Below are 5,641 nucleotides of genomic sequence, written 5' to 3' on the forward strand. Positions count from 1 at the left end.
ATCTCTCGAGGTACCGCCTCGTAGTCCCAAAAGTAAATATGCGACAGGGGATCTCCCGGGTACCGCCTCGTAGCCTAAAATTAAATATGCAACATCGGATCTCCCGAGGTACCGCCTCGTAGCCCCAAAAGTAAATATGCAACAGGGGATCTCCCGAGGTACTGCTTCGTAGTCCCTAAAGTAAACACACAGCACGAAATCGATGGAAACAACAATTAACAGCAAGAATTCTACAGTTTAAGACTAAGTAAAAATCAAGGAAAAGTAGGAATTCAACTAAGCATGCTGCACAGATTTCAAATAGGTAGTTAAGACACGTAGACATGTGATATTAGGCTAAACATGGTAACTACACATGCTAGGATACATCAGTAAAAATTTAACAGGTTACTATTCAGTAAAAACTAGGTTTTTCAACAATTAGCCCGTGTACGCACTCGTCACTTCGAGTACACGACACTCACATATCACAAATTATTACAACTGTACCAATCCTAAGGGGATTTCCCCCCTCCCCTCCACAAGGTTAGGCAAGCCACTTACCTCAAACCAAGCTCAATCAGTCAATAAGAATGTCTTTTCCTTAACTTTCTGACTCCGAATGGCCCAAATCTAGCCAAAAGCAATTACATACCATAAATATAACTATATGAAACTAACCTAATTAATGAAATCAAGACTTTAACAAGAAATTAGAAATTCTCCCCAAAAGGTCGACCGGGGCCCACGTCTCAGAATCAGGTAACACAAAATATGATCACCCATTTAACCACGAGTTCACCCATACCAAAATTACTCAAATCCAATACCAAAATCTCAATCAAAACTCCAAATTTTGTTGAAGAACTGTCCAACCTTTTTCCCAAATTTCTCAACTCAAATCTTAAATTAGAAGATGAAATTAACAATAGATTAGTAGGATATAACCAAAAATGAGTCAAGAATCGTTAACCAATAGTTCCTCTTAAAATCCCTCAAAATATCGCCCCAATCCGAGCTCTCTATCTCAACGTGGAAAGAGTCAAGCATTCGTGTTTCACTGGCATAACTCAAGGCTTCGCGGTCGCTTCCCCTCTTACTCGATCGCATAAGAGGAAACCAGCAACTGAAGCACCAGAAATTTCTGTAATTCCAACAAGTCCAATTCTAGTTCGTTAACCACCCGGAATCCACCCAAGCCCCCCGGAACCTCAAACCTAACCTACCAAAAAGTCCTAAAACATCATAAGAACTTTGTCGAGCCTTCAAACCACATCAAACAATGCTAAAAATACGAATCGCACCCCAATTCAAGCTTAATGAACTTTATAACTTCAAACTTCTACAACCGATGCCGAAACCTATCAAATCACGTCCAATTGACCTCAAATTTTGCACACAAGTGAAATTTGACATTACGGACCTACTCCAACTCCCAGAATCGGAATCCCACCCCGATATCAAAAAGTCCATTCCCGATCAAACTTTTCAAAAATCCAACTTTCGTCATTTCAAGCCCAATTCTACTACGGACCTCCAAATCACAATCGGACACGCTGCTATGTCCAAAATCACCAACGGAGCTAACAAAATTGACGAAACTCCATTTCGGATTCGTCTTCACACAGTTCCAACTACGGTCAAATTCCTAGAACTTAAGCTTCCATTTAAGGGACTAAGTGTCCCATTTCACTTCAAAACCAAAAACAAATCCTCCCGGCAAGTCACATAAACATAAAATGATACAGGGGAAGCAGTAAATAGGGGATCGGGGCTATTATTCTCAAAACGAACGGCCATGTCATTACATCCCCCTCTTAAAACAATCGTTCATCCTCGAACGAACATAGAGACATACATGAAGTGGTGAAAAGATGAGGATATCGGCTGCATATATCATGCTCGGTCTCCCAGAGTCCCCATGCTGTCGATGCCCCCTTTTTCTTAAAGGCGAAATCGGGTTTACGATATTTTGGAGGACAACTCGTTCCCTTTTGGGAATTGGGTTTTGGAGTTTGAAGAGTCGCCACCTAATGATTAAGTGCATTAGGACACTAAGAAGGGTTTGAGTTTGAAGAACCAGAGTTTGGGTAAGGGCTAGAAATTATCTCGAGGGGAAGGTGTTAGGCACCCCTCAAGATCCACTAGTGTGGTTCCCGGACATGTTATAATTGTGACTTCAAGTACAAGTAACAAATAAGCAAATAAGGGCTTCAGATAGGAGGGATTGTCATATTAAAGTTTGCAGATAAGTTAAAGTTTGAAGAAAACAGAAAGGGGCTCGAATTTTGAGAAAAACAAGCTTGAAAATTCTGAAAAAGTGATAAATAAACAAATAAAGGGAATGGGGTCCTAGGTTTACAAATAATATGGATCACATCAATGCAATACCCGGCAATCACTCCTCAAAGAGGGGCTACACGTGGTATTAGCGCACCGATCATCATATCCATATCTACCCTTTCCCACCCCGTTAAGGTATTAAACGCGGAATGGTTTCGTTACTTATTGCATGCTAGTACCCGCCCCGACCCTATCAGTCCCAGAGGCATTTGGGACTACTAGTCTTAAAGGGAAGGGAGATGTGGGTTTTGTATGGTTTAAAAGGATAAAATTCTAGAGCGACAAACAAAACACATAAGGCAGATTATGGGGAAGCACATAGCAGTTTAGGCTCAAGTAGGCCTCCTCATTCAAAGCAGCAAATTATTTAGCATGGCTTACAAATACTGGTTAGGTCTTTAATTAAACTTAACGTAGGAAGGGTGGCTGATATATCACATATTTTTAGATAAGAAGTCCGAATTAGACCTGCCTGCTGGTTGTAATTATTAAAGACTGGTATAATTGATTAATTACCTACAGGTTTGCCTAGATGAGGCCTGTAATCATGATATCTAACATTGCAGAAGGCATACTGATTTTAAAGAAAGATTACTGATTTTAGAAACAAACAAATTTTGCAGATATTAAACGACATTTACTACTGATTTTAGGCTTGTAGACGAATCAGATTCAAACGATTACCCCTATAGGCAGGGCTTCTAAGCGTTATTGATTTTAAAACAATTACATAAGTGCAGGAGTCCTATAAGCATGGTGTCTAGGATGCAACCGATTTATTTTAACCTAGAAACTGTTTGCCTAATGTGTATATGCAGAAGTGCAGAAACTTACAGACATGATTTCTAATGCAGATGAATAACTTATAGGCAGGATTTCTATATGCAGATGAATATACTTATAGGCAGGATTTCTATATGCAGCATTGAATAAACTTATAGGCAGGATTTTTTATATGCAGTAATGAATAAACTTATAGGCAGGATTTTTATATGCAGATGCAAATGAACTTATAGACAGGATTTCTAAATGCAGATAAACTTATAGACATGATTTCTAAATGCATAATGAAATGACTTATAGGCATGATTTCTAATGCAGTAATGAATAAACTTATAGGCATGATTTCTAATGCAGTAATGAACAGACTGTGATTGCAGAAGTAAACCTAAAGCATGATATCTATCCCATATGCATAACATGAGAGACCCTCCCCCATTTTTACTATACACCCCATAGTTATTACAAATTATTACAACTTGAATGAATCCAGAAAAGTAAATTACATCAGCAATTAAAATTCCAACCTAGGAGAGCGTAATTCAGACTCCTAGTCTGATACATGAAATAAACCAACTTCCAAAGATCAGATTTCCAAAGCCTTTCTCTTATTTGGGATGTGTCAAAGTTTCAAGGAGCTTCATGAACTCCAGGAAGTGCTTACACCCCAAATATCATTACAGAATTATAGTGTAGTGTGGAAGGGCCAGCCCTCAAATGTCCAAGTTCAGAGGGAACTCAAGGTCCCAAGGCAAGGCTCATAGGATGGGGGCAGAACTTAGAGTCTAGGAGTAAGTGTAAGTGCAATAGAGGGGAAATTAGGGAAGGCCATGGAAGGCTGGTGGTCATGCCTAGCAATTGGGATGCTGGCACACCCCTGACCAACCTGTCAGCTTTAAACTGGGAGTTAGGACCTATTGAAGGTCAGGTTCAAACCTGGGCAGCAATTTGGATGCTGCCAGGCCATGAACTTTAACTCAGCACACATAGGGGAATGGGGTATGGGGATTCATAATAGAAGCAAGATACAAGGAAAGAAACACATATAATTTAACTACTGAACATGAACAACAAAGTAGACAAGAGTTTAGCAACTGTAAAGTAAACACATAGGGAAGAAGCTGAAACTAAAATTAGGACATACCAGTTTCAAGGAAACAAGTAAGAAAAGCAGTAGTCTTGTAAAAGCCAAAGTGCAGACAGGAAGACAGAATACTTTTAAGTGAGAGTTCAGAAGAGATTGTGAAATCGTATAGTTTGAAGTGTGTTCAATCGTGTGTGCCTTGTGAAAAAAGGGTCGTGTATTAATAGTGTGAAAGTCATGAGAAAATAAGGTAAGAAAATGATTGAAGACTGATTGTCAATCAATTACATAAGACTCCCTTTAATTAAGGGATTCAAATTCAAACGGGTATAAAACAATTAAGGAAAGAAATTAATCAAACGCTTGTGTAAAGCATGCAATTGAAGGCAAATACATAAGGGTTATTTAAGGACAGGGTTTCTGAAATACATGTTTGTACAATTTAAGGAAAGAAAATCAATTAACAGCCACGAAATCACAAGGCCTGAGATTTGGTATGAATGAACCATGTCAGAAAGATGGAAAAGGTTTTAACTTAAGGAAAATCAGCAAACAATCAATTAGACCTATTAAAAAGGAATTCTGAGCCAATCACTAGTTCGAAAACCTTTTTTGAAGAAGGATTCATCACATATAAACCATACAGACACATTAAACATGAAAGAAACTTGTCGAGCCATTGTAAAATCAGTAGGAACTCCAGTGTAGGAGAGTTTTAGCAAAAGGTTCAGAATTGTACAAAAGATGTCAAAACTCAGTTTAGAGACTCAAAGTCAGTCTGAAGGAGTTAAGGGTTCTAAACAAAACCCTAGTTCACATAATCAAACCTCGACGGAATCCCCAAATTCTAGGTTTCCACCTAGCATCAAATACAGGGATGAGGAGGCAAGTAGTCGAAACAGGCTCAGAGGTTTCCTTCAGGAACTCATGAGAAAACATGCAAACACAGTAGAAAGAGTAGAAGAAACATGCTTAAGGTTTTTTTTCTTTTTTCCAGAAGAAACCTAAACAAGGATCAGTAGAAGGAAAATAGCAAAGAACACAGTAGAAAGGTATAGTATAGCAGGGCATAGTAGAAGAAATACCAGAACATAGTAGAAAGCACATGAGAACATAATATGGAAAACATGGTAGAAGAAACACAAGCGTGGAGCATATAAAACACAGTAAAGAACATTAAAAAATGGAGTATAAAACTCAGTAAAAGAACATACAAGAACATGGTAAAAGAAAAAGTTTAAGAACACAATAGAAAGCAAGTGAGAACATGGTGTAGGAAACACAGTAAGAGAAACAATGCGAATAACAAAGAAGAAAATCATAAAACACTTAAACACTTTCCAAAAATCCCTAAATCGGAAAAGAAGGGTTTTGAAAGTAATTTTCAAAAGAAAAATTAGGGAAATCGTTTGAAAACTCAAATAGAGCATAGATACACAACAGATCTAAAAAGAA

Source organism: Nicotiana attenuata, unplaced genomic scaffold, assembly GCF_001879085.1.
Source record: "Nicotiana attenuata strain UT unplaced genomic scaffold, NIATTr2, whole genome shotgun sequence".
Taxonomy (NCBI): Eukaryota; Viridiplantae; Streptophyta; class Magnoliopsida; order Solanales; family Solanaceae; genus Nicotiana; species Nicotiana attenuata.